Raw genomic sequence first — 12615 nt, forward strand, 5'->3', positions numbered from 1 at the left:
TGTTTGTCAACTAGAACCGAGATCACACTGGCTGTCTGGAGCCAGAATGGTCTTGTGTGGCTGAACTTTATTATCCCTGGTGGGAATGAAATCATGTTTTTTACAGTATATCTCTTATAAAACTTCTCCATAGTAAAAGCACAGCAAAGTGTGATAAAGCACAGAAAAGCATGGCAAAGCATTGGTAAGCATTGTAAACCATAGAGGTAGAGTAAAGCATATTAAAAAAACAAACATGGCAAACCATGACAAACTATGGCAAATGTAAACTTTTATTGCAGAAACGCTACTCGAATACCGAAAGAAACTGCTGTATAATAAACCATTTCAACGTCAAACAGCTAGAAGCCTGTTTCAATTCAGATTCAATGTCTCAAGACATCTGAAAAGACCTCGTCCTGAAACGCTTGTCAGTTATTTATTTTGTTTAATTGAGCTTTTCAATAATGATTTTGTGTTACTCTTATGCAGTTTGGTGAAGGTTGATACGAAGGGGTTTTGTTCTCTTCTGTGCTTTACATTTACATTACATAAAAGCATCTCTCAGTGTCTTCAATTGATTTGCATTGAAGACACTGAGAGCCACTACCGGGTGTGTTTGTGAGTGTTCAATGTCTATCTCAAGTTTACTCAACACATCTCCCCCGACCGAGGCCGGAGAACAGGGTCTAACGAGACCCCCTCCCGCCCCAACACAATTACCACCTCACTGGGAACTTGTAAAACCAGCGGGGGTCTAAACAAACAGGCAACTCCTCTGCATTGTACTGGAGGGCCCTTTAAACTCTCCACACTGAGCCCCTGCTGGTTCACAGTGCAGGCTCACCCATTACAGAGGCATTGTGCTGGACAAGCACCACTTTGCATGTGAATGCTCTCCAGCTCATCAGCCTTCATTAGACGCTGTTTGATACCATAGATTGGTAAGGAGCTTGGGCAAATGGAGATAAATAAAAAGCGGATAGCAGCCGTGTGAGAGGTGTCCAGTACAGCAGGCAGGAGCAGAGTCTGTACAGACTGGGGTGTCTGCACCGTGTGCGGTATATGACCCAGTGTTCATGAATACTGTGCGCACAGTCACCACTTTCAAGATCGGCAGTCTGGGTGTTACGGAGAGTTTGTCTAAGGGCCAGATATCAAATGCAATTTGCTGCAGCTTGTGTTTAAACAAAATAAAACTAGAAATCTTACAAAGCACATAACTAACAGAAGTGAAAATGTCATTTAAGGACTGAAAGAAGCGGCTCTATGGTTTATAGTTTTTAGTTGTCTGATACTTTATCAAATACAGACAGAATTGAGATGGAAAACCTGAACACCTACATGCCTGGTGTTACAGGCTGAACAAAAGCAGTTTATTTTTGTGATTGATTTATTTTTCACTTGTTCTCATTCACTTACAGGCTCTGTATTGTAATGCGATTCTTGTAATGACGGTATTATCTGTACTTTCATTTCTCAACATGTTAAACGTATTACTATATAAAGGTCCTCAGGAAAGGGTTAAGATTGAGCCTTGATTTAAATACTTCATTTTCATGTGAGAATGCGGACGGACTGGAGAAAACTGGGGGCCTTGATTGGAGATCCAATCAATGAATGAATTCCTCAATCTGATTTCAATGAGGCAGGTGTGTATAAAAGGCTGCACCTGGCCTGGCTGTCCAGTCCTGTAGAGGCTGTTGCCAAGAAAAGTTTTATTATTTGTTAAAAATCTTCAGTTTGATCTTTGTTAGATAGAAGTTCTCAATAGCATTAGTATCTGAAGAGATGCCTGGTTTCTGGTCTCTCCCACATAACCCTTTCACCTGATGAAGCAAAGTTTAATGAAGCACAGTGAAAGCATGGTGAAGCATAGGCAAGCATTGTAAAGCAGAGAGAGGTGTGGTAAAGCATATAAAAACATACACCATTGTAAACTATGCATTGTATAACCATGGGAAAACTGCAAAAGGTGACCTTTTGCTGGTAGAGCAGTGCTGGTCATGTGGCCCCAGTGCTGTGCTGGGCTGTGTGAGCAATGCAGCTCCTCAGAACACATGGCTCGAGGTCTAGGCCCAGACACTCTCAGGGCAGCGTGTGACCGCCAGGCCCCGTGCCAGAGTTATGTGCAAAACAGTTTCACGTATTTATTAATAAGTCCCACGACCACCCGCAGAAGAATGTTACCAGGGTATTACTGCATCTCTCTATGCTTTTCCCATGGCTATACCATGCATTTACCACAGCTTACCCTGCTGTGCCATGTTTACTAACAGGCTGTACCATACCTGGCTGTTCTTTACAGTGTTTACCCCTGCTTTCCCAGCTTGCAGTGTGTGGTCAGTTCCCCTTTTAAAATAATGCAGTGTATGAGGTAAAGCAGTGGTGTACGGATGCCTTGCTAATGACAGGACTAAATTATTGATAATCCCTTCGCTGGAGTCTGAATCGCTTACAAGCCTGGCGTGTAACTGAACATGTTGAAGGCTGGCCTTGACAAAGCCAGGCTCAGGGGGAGATTAGCCACAGTGTCTGGGAAGGTGGCCAGTTAACTGCCCTTTCTGTGCCCAGCAAGAAAACAAACGTTAGGGCCCGATTTCGAGGCAAAATGCTTGGAATATTACACAAATACGTGAGGATGAGGATGATGAAAAAGAACAAGAAGAAGAAGAAGAAGAAGAAGAAGAAGAAGAAGAAGAAGAAGAAGAATTATTATTCTTCAATAGTCCCTGAATATGCCTGCCAGGCTTTGTTACAATAAGTGACAAACAGCGCATACACCAAGATAACACTTAGGCACAGATTTATCAAAGTGCAAGATTTTGCTCAAAAGAGCCAACTTCCCAATGTTTCAGTGTGTTTAACATGCCTTTGTCACAGGAAAGTGTGTCTGAAAATAAACAGTGGAGGTACTTATAGGCTTTTGATGCCATGGCAACTACACTCAGTTATTTCTATTTTAATATATTCATGTGCTTGTGATGTCATTTCCTACATAGTTATTGAAGTCATGATCTTCTATTCATTTCTATTTAACCCTTCAGGCCTCGCGGTATTGAGTCTATGTATCCATTGATTTTCCTTTATTCTTCTATATCGTACATTACCTAATTTTGTTTTTTCTAAAACAACACATTTTAGGTCTAGCATGTTTTTTTTTTTGGTAAAGTGTTGAACTATATATGTATTTCATAGGCATATTTCTCCCCTAGATACGCACCCACAATCTCTCATAACTACAACAACAATTATACAAATATTAGCTATTGGGTTTTATTTTTGCAGTGACAAGCTGCAAGCCTAGCACTGGGTTCCTCGCTGTGTCAGTGTGGCCTGTAATGTATTCTATTACAATGTAATGTTTGAAATCCTTATTGCTGTTTAACATGACAGGCCAGCGAAGTGGAGAGGCGGGGCAGGGCGGAGACCTTGCTAGCCTGGCTGGCTCTGACTGGCTGAGTGACATGGAGACCCGGAGGGACTCAGAGAGAGAGAGTCTAACAGAGACTCCATCAGCCGTATAATTAAGAGCATCTGTAATCCTACCAGGTGGAGGACCCTCTTACAACATGTAGGAAGCCATTAGCTGGAAATACAGCCACGGAGGTAGACATGAAATCAGTTTAGGGGGACAGATTGGGTTTCCCTGTTTTCATACACTCACTCCATTACCCTAATGTGCCAGTCCATTTAACTAATGCATAAAAGAACATTGATACCCATAGTAAACAACATTACACAGTGAATTATAGCTCGGAGGAGACGATAGAGGGAGGGATGGAGAGGGAGGGGGAGAGAGAGGGGGAGGGAGAGGGAGAGAGAGGGGGAGGGAGAGGGAGAGAGAAAGGCAGAGGGGGGAGAGGGAGAGGGGGAGAAGGGGAGAGGGAGAGGGTGAGTGAGAGGGAGAGGGGGAGAGGGAGAGGGGGAGGGGGAGGGAGAGGGGGAGAGTGAGAGAGAGGCAGGGAGAGGGGGAGAGGGAGAGGCGAATGGGAATCGGAGGGGGAGGGAGAAGGGGAGAGGGGGAGGGGGAGGGGGAGAGGGAGAGGGGAATGGGAATCAGAGGGGAGGGAGGCAGCTGGAGGAGCTAACCTCGCATTGCACATTCTTTGAGTTAAAATGAGGATACCCGCCGATGCAGACGAAGACGATCCAGCTCAAATGTTTGTTTAACTAAGATTGGTTTCTGTGTGCCTTACTGGAGGGTTTATGTTGATGTTGTGGATCAAATGAAAACATAATTCATGCATCTCTTATTTAAATAGCCAGTAAAAGCTCACATATAGGTATATATATTTCCTATGATATATTACATATTTATTTATTATTTTATGTATAACATTTTATATTATTACATTTGTTCATCAATTACTTCTTATCTTAAATTGTTACCTCCTGTGATTGATTTGCCTCCTTTGGGATCCCAATACACGGACCTGAACTATAGAGCTGTTTTCTGTTCTTAAATCTATTTAATAAATGGGTAAGAGAACTGCTATTAGCTACTTCCAGAGCAAGCTTCTTTAAATAGAGCAAAAAGCTGAGAAATTGCAAATTGCTAAAACTCAAACTATCTGGACTTTGGTGTTGGTACCATGTATGCATTTTATGATTTATTAACACAGCGAATGCATTTATTTGAAGTAAACATCCCTCCATTACTCATATTAAACAGCTGTTGATGGGCGCAAAGTGAATAAAGTGAACTCAATGAAACGACTGCCGGGTTCAAGCCATGAGAAAGAAGCCCCGTTTCTGGAATCAATAGCACCTTTTGTGTGTCAAGTTTTGTTTAACAGCAAATAGACACATAGCTCGATAGACAAACAGACAGATAGTTAGGTAGATAGATAGATAGACAGATAGATAGATAGATAGATAGATACATTAATAGACATGCTGATACATGCTAATAGATATTTCATAGACTGATAGATAGATTCTCACACACAGGCAGGCAGTGTTAAAGTGATGTGATTTTCACTGTTTGTTGTGCTCTACTGTACTGTAGTCATGCTGTAGTCATGCTGTAGTCATGCTGCAGTCATGCTGTAGTCATGCTGCAGTGATGCTGTAGTCATGCTGTAGTCATGCTGCAGTGATGCTGTAGTCATGCTGCAGTGATGCTGTAGTCATGCTGTAGTCATGCTGTAGTCATGCTGCAGTGATGCTGTAGTCATGCTATAGTCATGCTGTAGTCATGCTGCAGTGATGCTGTAGTCATGCTGTAGTCATGCTGTAGTCATGCTGCAGTCATGCTGTAGTCATGCTGTAGTCATGCTGTAGTCATGCTGCAGTCATGCTGTAGTCATGCTGTAGTCATGCTGTAGCCATGCTGTAGTTATGCTGTAGCCATGCTGTAGTTATGCTGTAGCCATGCTGTAGTTGTGGTTTTGTCCACTTCTTGCAGACAACAAGAACTGTCTGTCCAAGACCCCCACCCCCCCCCCCTTCCCTAGGATGGCTAGGGCTGCATGACGCCACCATCAACTTCACACTAATCCTGCTCAAATATAAACAGGCTTAGCCCTTCATTCCACACTTAAACTGTATCAAATGTATCAAAGCCCCAGCTAAATGATATCACTTGCTGTGAAGGGGTCATGCCCAGGGCACACACAGCCACATATCAGCTGAGTGCATTCACTGTTCCTTTAAGTCTAGACCAAGGATAGTGAGGGTCTGCACCAATTAAACAGAGGAGGATCCCTGAAACCCCAAAGCCTTACTTCATCAGTATTAAGCATAGGGTCATTTGACATGTGTAGCCTTAGAAAACAGAGAAAGTATGATAAAACATACGCAAGCATTGTAAAGACCAGAGAGGTAATACAAAGCATATTATAAAAAAGCATGGCAAACCATTGTAAACTCTGGCAAATGGATTGTATAACCGTGGGAAAAGCATGGGGGAAAACTGCACATCTGCTGTGGTACACTTTTATAAGAGTGAGGTGTATCCAAACATCACTTCACAATCACTAGAAACTGAAATCCAGTCCAAAATACAACCTGATAATGTCTTCATACATAAAGACATTCATTTCTAATATCATTAATACCCTCCATAGAGGGTCATTATGGGTGGATAACTGCCCTTGTCTTAAATCAAGCATCCCTTTATAGCCTGCGCTGCACATGTATGTGTGCAGTGTGTGTGTGCATGTGTATTGCAGGGGCTTGCTTTGCATCTTTCCTGATGCCTGAATGGCAGGCTCTCCCGGGAATAGATGCACAGCCAACTTGGCATCATTCTTTCTATAGAAATAAGTCTTTATTGAATCTGTTGTGCTCCCACGCTGTTCAAACCTCCTGTCTCCAATTGACCAAAACAACCTGTCAGCTTTATTTATTAAGGGTGCAGACTCAGACAGACTCCTATCAATAATTGTAAGTGTCCCACTGGAGATCATTCAGCCGATCCTACAGCTATCATCCTCTATAGAAATCCCAGTTCTCCCACAGCTCCTCCATCCCCGACCCCCGGAGCCACTGCTGGTGCTGCTGACCAAGTGCAATTGAAAATCAATTTTCAAGCGGTGGCATTATATCGCAATGTGCTGTGAAGCGGCTTATCAGATCGCCAGGGTGTCCTCAGGGAATGGCTGGCCAAGCCACACAGCATCTTCCCAGGCCTGGGTCTGGATTCTCACACTGTTTGTAGAGCGTAACCCGTCACTCAATCCCCGAACACGCCCCCTGATGCATGCACAGCTCCAAATGCACCACCACTTCCAGTGAGCCCCTATCTGCATGCTGGGTGTGTCGGGGAGTAAGGATATTTCAACTGGCAAACCCCAACTCCAACCCCAAACCTAGCAATAACCCTAACCCTAACCCCAACCCCAACCCCAAACCTAGCAATAACCCTAACCCTAACCCCAACCCCAACCCCAACCCCAAACATAACTGTTAGCTTGACCCTAAAACCCTAATGCACAAAGGTTAGAGTTAGGGTTTGTGGTCTTTACCTCAAAGCCAATTTTTGCAGTACTCACTAAATCGGATGTGTTTTATACACGCTGCAATACAGTATTAAACCTAAACATATGCATATGCAATAATGAACAAATAATACTAATTTTTACTCTTTTACTGGTACACTGCACCGGGTCTTATTTTAATGCCGGTGTATGAATTCTGGGGACCATCCTACAGAGAAATAATATATCATTACACAAACTAATATGTTACTCCCATGAATATACATGGGGCAGCAGTGTGGAGTAGTGGTTAGGGCTCTGGACTCTTGACCGGAGGGTCGTGGGTTCAATCCCAGGTGGGGGACACTGCTGCTGTACCCTTGAGCAAGGTACTTTACCTAGATTGCTCCAGTAAAAACCCAACTGTATAAATGGGTAACTGTATGTAAAAATAATGTGATATCTGTAACAATTGTAAGTCGCCCTGGATAAAGGCATCTGCTAAGAAATAAATAATAAAAATAATAATAAAGTCATGACTGTGTCCACACTAGTACACTAGTAAAGCTGTGTCATGTTAAATTAAACTCTTCATAAATGCATTTGGTTAATGATTCAGAAGTTGATTGACCATTCTGCGAGAGAAAGAATGACACTTATAGTTATTAATTATACAATAAAAGTCCAGCTGGAACTGTTTCTTTTGGAGCGTGAAAGCATTTGATTACAGTAAATCTTGATTTCACTTCTCTAATGTTGATGAAGGCTGTAGCAGCTAAACACACCTGCTCTCTCTTTCTCTTCTTAATAAACTAAACATGTTGCATTTTAAACGGGTTTATGCTGATTCATAGTGTACAGTGGTAGAGAGTTCATTTAAGTGTTTGCCCTGCTGACTAGCAAATCTGTTTAAAAAAAAAAATTACGCCATGTTGAAAAGTGTACAGTATGTATCACGCTGACACAATGCCATCACATTTCAATTGAAGTGTACAGTATGTATCACACTGACACAATGCCATCACATTTCAATTGAAGTGTACAGTATGCATCACACTGACACAATGCCATCACATTTCAATTGAAGTGTACAGTATGTATCACACTGACCAGTGGCGTAGTCAGGGGTGGTCCTGGGCAGTTCGCACACAGGACCACCCAAATCTGCGCCTATGTGAATGCCAAGTTTAAGTACATTTATATAAAAAAGAAAATAAATAAAAGTCAACTGAGCGCCCCGAAAGCGGGTGTTTAAGTTTAGGTCAAATAGGCATTTTTTTAAATGCCGCAGGCTTTAGCCAATCAAATCAAAGTAGTAATTGTGATGCAATATTTGGGTCGGACCTTCCTCTCACACAACGAATCATGTGCAAGTCACGTTTGATTGACAGCTTGCGAGGCAGGTGGCGCGGATCTGTTGAAAGTCTGTTGATAAGTCACTAACGTTTATTTTAATGTGCGTTTTTAAAGTAAGTTAATAGTAGTGCGGCGGTCAACATGGCAAAATAAACATGCAAACACTTTTAAAAGTTTAGTTTAGCAGAAAGGCTCCAGTGAACAGGATTAAGACAGCTGGCCGAACGCTGACAAGTAGCTTCAAATTGCTGTCCTTTGAAGAGATATGTGCGATTTTCTGGAGTGTCATGACTGTATAACTGCAAGCCCCGGCGCTGTATCCTGTGTAAGGTGGAGAGGAGACGAGAGGACACTAACTAGGCAATGGTAAGTAACTGACTGACTTTCATTGTATTTAATAATTGCTTACAATGTAATACTGTGTGCTCGCTGGTTTGGTGACGCTGCTTGTTTGAGTTTTAAAGTGCATTCACTGTGAATATATGTCAGTACATTTATTTTCTATCGACTTCAAACATTTTAAATGGTTTACATAGGAGATATAGTGGTTGGGAGTGTTAGGTCTATAGACAGTTTTCAGTCTTAAAAATATTTTGGGAACTGAAAAATGATTGTGTGTTTGGAACGTGTACACTGTAGCAATGGCGGGCATTGGCGAATCGACAGCTGATTTAGTAAGATAAAAATATAAGTGGCTTTCAGCTTCTTGCAATTTACCGTGAAAAAAATAGCATTTTATTTTCCTTACAGTATTTCACACCGTGAATTCATACATTTATCAGCGCCGTGTATTTGGTTACTGTGGCAACGCGGTCAAACAAATACCGACTTCACGATTGGCGTTCGAGTCGTACTACAATGACGTAGCGAGTCAGTGGCATGTGTGATGTTACAATTTATTAATCATTTGAAGGTATTTGTGGTTTTAAACCTTAATCATTATTTCTACGTAGTATTAGAAATGTAAAGAAATACACAGACTTGGGTTTTGTCTTTTAAGGTTTGCCGTTCACTTTTCTCCCGTGTATAAGATTTATGTTAAAGGCAGCAAAATATGGAAATTGCACGTTCCTTTTCATTAGCGTGTCAACATCATTTTAAAAGGTTTACAAAACTTGAAAAATGTTGCTGAATGTGTCACTCAAGGCTGTTTTAAAAAAATCTATTTTTGTCTGCTGGTTACGTTTTTCACATTTCAATTGAAGTGTACAGTATGTATCACGCTGACACAATGCCATCACATTTCAATTGAAGTGTACAGCATGTATCACGCTGACACAATGCCATCACATTTCAATTGAAGTGTACAGCATGTATCACGCTGACACAATGCCATCACATTTCAATTGAAGTGTACAGTATGTATCACGCTGACACAATGCCATCACATTTCAATTGAAGTGTACAGCATGTATCACGCTGACACAATGCCATCACATTTCAATTGAAGTGTACAGTATGTATCACGCTGACACAATGCCATCACATTTCAATTGAAGTGTACAGTATGTATCACGCTGACACAATGCCATCACATTTCAGTTGAAGTGTACAGCATGTATCACGCTGACACAATGCCATCACATTTCAATTGAAGTGTACAGCATGTATCACGCTGACACAATGCCATCACATTTCAATTGAAGTGTACAGCATGTATCACGCTGACACAATGCCATCACATTTCAATTGAAGTGTACAGCATGTATCACGCTGACACAATGCCATCACATTTCAATTGAAGTGTACAGTATGCATCACGCTGACACAATGCCATCACATTTCAATTGAAGTGTACAGTATGTATCACGCTGACACAATGCCATCACATTTCAATTGAAGTGTACAGTATGCATCACGCTGACACAATGCCATCACATTTCAATTGTACAGTATGCATCACGCTGACACAATGCCATCACATTTCAATTGAAGTGTACAGTATGTATCACGCTGACACAATGCCATCACATTTCAATTGAAGTGTACAGTATGTATCACACTGACACAATGCCATCACATTTCAATTGAAGTGTACAGTATGTATCACACTGACACAATGCCATCACTTTTCAATTGAAGTGTACAGTATGCATCACGCTGACACACTGCCATCACATTTCCTCTTGTTCAGCTTTGAGAAGCCTTTTCAAAAGCTATTTTCTTCTGGTAATTAGACAGAAACACACCAGAGAAGCACACAACATATATCATTGTAGGATTACTGCAAAGCATGTGGAGTGGTAAGTGTCATGAGATCAGAAAGCATGCATGCTTTCCCACACATCCTGCAGCAGCAGTGTGGAGTAGTGGTTAGGGCTCTGGACTCTTGACCGGAGGGTCGTGGGTTCAATCCCTGGTAGGGGACGCTGCTGCTGTACCCTTGAGCAAGGTACTTTACCTAGATTGCTCCAGTAAAAACCCAACTGTATAAATGGGTAATTGTATGTAAAAAATAATGTGATATGTTGTAACAATTGTAAGTCGCCCTGGATAAGGGCGTCTGCCAAGAAATAAATAATAATAATAATAATGTCATCGCTGTAGCTGGCCAATTCGTCAACCCTAACCCTAACCCTAACCCTCACAGTAACACCCACCCTCACGCACTGAGGTTGGGCCAAAGGATTGCTTGGGCAGCTCACGTTTACCTTGCTGAAATCCACGCTGCTTAACCTCCAGTGCAAGGCTTTGAAACAGGCACTGATTCCACTGCCATGGCTGATGGCATCTTGGTTTCTAATCCAAAGCTAATCCTGGGAGGCTCAGTGGAACTGTCCTTGTCTAGGATTTCAGCGTCCTGTCCAACTGTGACTGCTGGGCTATACCCAGCAGTCACGTTTGATAAGGTGCGTCTCTGAACTCTCCAGAAGTGTGGGCCCCCAGGTGGAGAGCCAGCCTGGTGTGAATCTGTCCCATTGAGGTTCCCAAACATCCCAGAGGGGAAGCTGACAAGCACCTCCTCACAGCACAGCAGTAACGGCATCACTCCGCCTCTCGTTAATTGAGTGAACCAAAACCCCAGGGGCTCGCAGTCAGTGAGGGGACTGCCATTAAAATGCATGAGAACACTGGCCTGCCAACAGTGCCCGATAGCAAGGGCTTCTCTGAAAGCCCCTGCTCGCGAGGAGGAGGCTTTCTTCATGAGTAATGGAGGGCCGCGGTGCTAATGTGTGAGGGGTGAGGGGAGCCAGGAGGGAGGCAGGGGGGACCGGAGACGGAGACAGAGAGGGTAGGTAATGTTTTTCCACCGGCGCTCACAGATTACACAGGATCAGAGGGTTTAAGGCATTCTTATTTGAAGTTTTTTTAAATGGCACATTTGTAGACTCCTTGGGCTTTTTGAGTGTGTGTGTGGACTTGACTTCCCTCCAAACGGCCCCCAGAAAAATATGATTAATTAAATCTAGCAAACATGTTTCCCTCCCCAAAGCCTAGTTTTTAAGTAACATTGTCTCAGCCGGGCCAAGGTGGTTAACCCTAGTATTGTAGATTAACTCATTGCAAGATTAAACCGTTAAGATCACACAAGTTCATTGATTATTATTTATTGATTCATTTACTGAGCAGGCACTAAAACAAAACAAAAAATGCTGAGTGCATCACATCACATCACAATACATTCAGTACCAAGACTACAAGTACCAACATGCATTGAGTTTAAAACATAAAAAAACAAGTAAAAAATACACTTTAACTGTCACGCAGCCGAAGCACCATGAACTCACTGAAGTACACAGGCACCCCTGCAGCTTAAAGAGGAGAGAGAGACTGAGATAGAGAGGGAAGGGAGAGAGAGAGAGAGAAAAAAGAGCGGAAAACAGAGGGGAACAGAAAGAACAAACACAAAATCTGAAGCAATCTAAATGGGAAAGGACACTCGGATAACCTTGCCGGCTAAAAGCATCCTTTATCAGCTGCACGCTGATAATTAAATGAAGAAGCTCTTTTCCATTGAACAACTGATCTGTAAATGATAAACTTAATTATTAATTAACTGTTCAATTAAATATCAATCTGAAGCAGCCTCGTCCAGGAGTCACTAACAATTAGACACGAACGCCAGCAGGATTCGCTTTCTCAATGACTTTACAAATAAACAAGAAACAAACAACTAGTAACACTACACGTGTTTGAACTACTGTACAAATCACAGCCAACTGTTAGCTGGGAGAGCAGCGATGCATCTCCTGTAGAAGTGTTCAGATCGGAGCTCTAGTATAAGATAGGGGTATGACTGGTTTATTTCATACCTGCTGATGAATGCAATTAGGAGTGCTGGTAGAAGCTCTTAATGAGTTAGCACAGCCAGTCACTCTCCCAGCGAGACGTACGAGACTCTGCATACAGTGTAACT

The sequence above is a fragment of the Acipenser ruthenus genome, chromosome 25 (assembly GCF_902713425.1).
Source record: "Acipenser ruthenus chromosome 25, fAciRut3.2 maternal haplotype, whole genome shotgun sequence".
Classification (NCBI taxonomy): domain Eukaryota; kingdom Metazoa; phylum Chordata; class Actinopteri; order Acipenseriformes; family Acipenseridae; genus Acipenser; species Acipenser ruthenus.